Here is a 917-nt window from a genome sequence, read left to right on the forward strand (position 1 = left end):
ACCTCCTTTTAGAAATCTGCTGTTTCAGAGTGACTTTGTCCTAAAGCAGAGCAAGGAAGTGCCACCAGAAGCTGCACATTAAGGCTTTGCTCTGAAGGAGGGAATGCTGCACAGGCTGTGCTCAGGCTGAGGTGAGCTTGGTGCTGTGCTAACCACAAGACAGGAGGAAGGAGAAGTGTTGGGGCTGCAGCTGGCACAGAACTGGAGCTGCTGCTGCACACAGGGCAGCTCCTGGCTCATCCCTGCCTGCCAGCTTGGCTGCCCTGGCCAGAAAGCATGGCAGAGGCCAGGATTTCCTTCAGGAAAGCAGTGGGAAGCATCACCTCAGCAAGTGCAGTCTCCAGCAGAGCTGGCTGGGCTGCTCTTAGCGCCTTCATGTGGGCTCACTGGTGTCTACAGAATGTGGAGCCCACTCAGCACTCGTTCCTTGGTGGTGAGCAACACCAAAGCCTTGTTCCTCTGCCCAGATGACAGGAAGCTGCAGCAAGAGAAGGGGGTGGTATCACAGTGTCTGCTTCCCTTCTGGAATAACAGGCCAGAAATTGGTCAAAAGTAGGTAAGAAGTAGGTTCAAAAGTTAGGAGGAAGCAGGGAAAAGAGTGCAAGGGTACGTGCCATCCTGTTGCACAATAAGAACATTCATTTGGGTAAAAAATTGTGGTTAGCAAACCCTCTAACCCTTTGTTGGGAAAGGGGCGGTTCCTCAAAGGAACCTCTAAAACACAGGGTGATTTCTAAAGATAGACTGTAGAGAAAGGCACACTCTTCTCTCATTAAGAAAACACACAGCACATCACATTTCAGCCTGAAATTGGTGTTGATAAGGAAGGGAAATACCTAGCACAATGTGAAATAATAAAATATGTTAAAAAATGCAAAAGAAACATACATAGTATTGGCATATGAATAATTTGTCTG

This window comes from Ammospiza caudacuta, chromosome 10 (genome assembly GCF_027887145.1).
Source record: "Ammospiza caudacuta isolate bAmmCau1 chromosome 10, bAmmCau1.pri, whole genome shotgun sequence".
Taxonomy (NCBI): Eukaryota; Metazoa; Chordata; class Aves; order Passeriformes; family Passerellidae; genus Ammospiza; species Ammospiza caudacuta.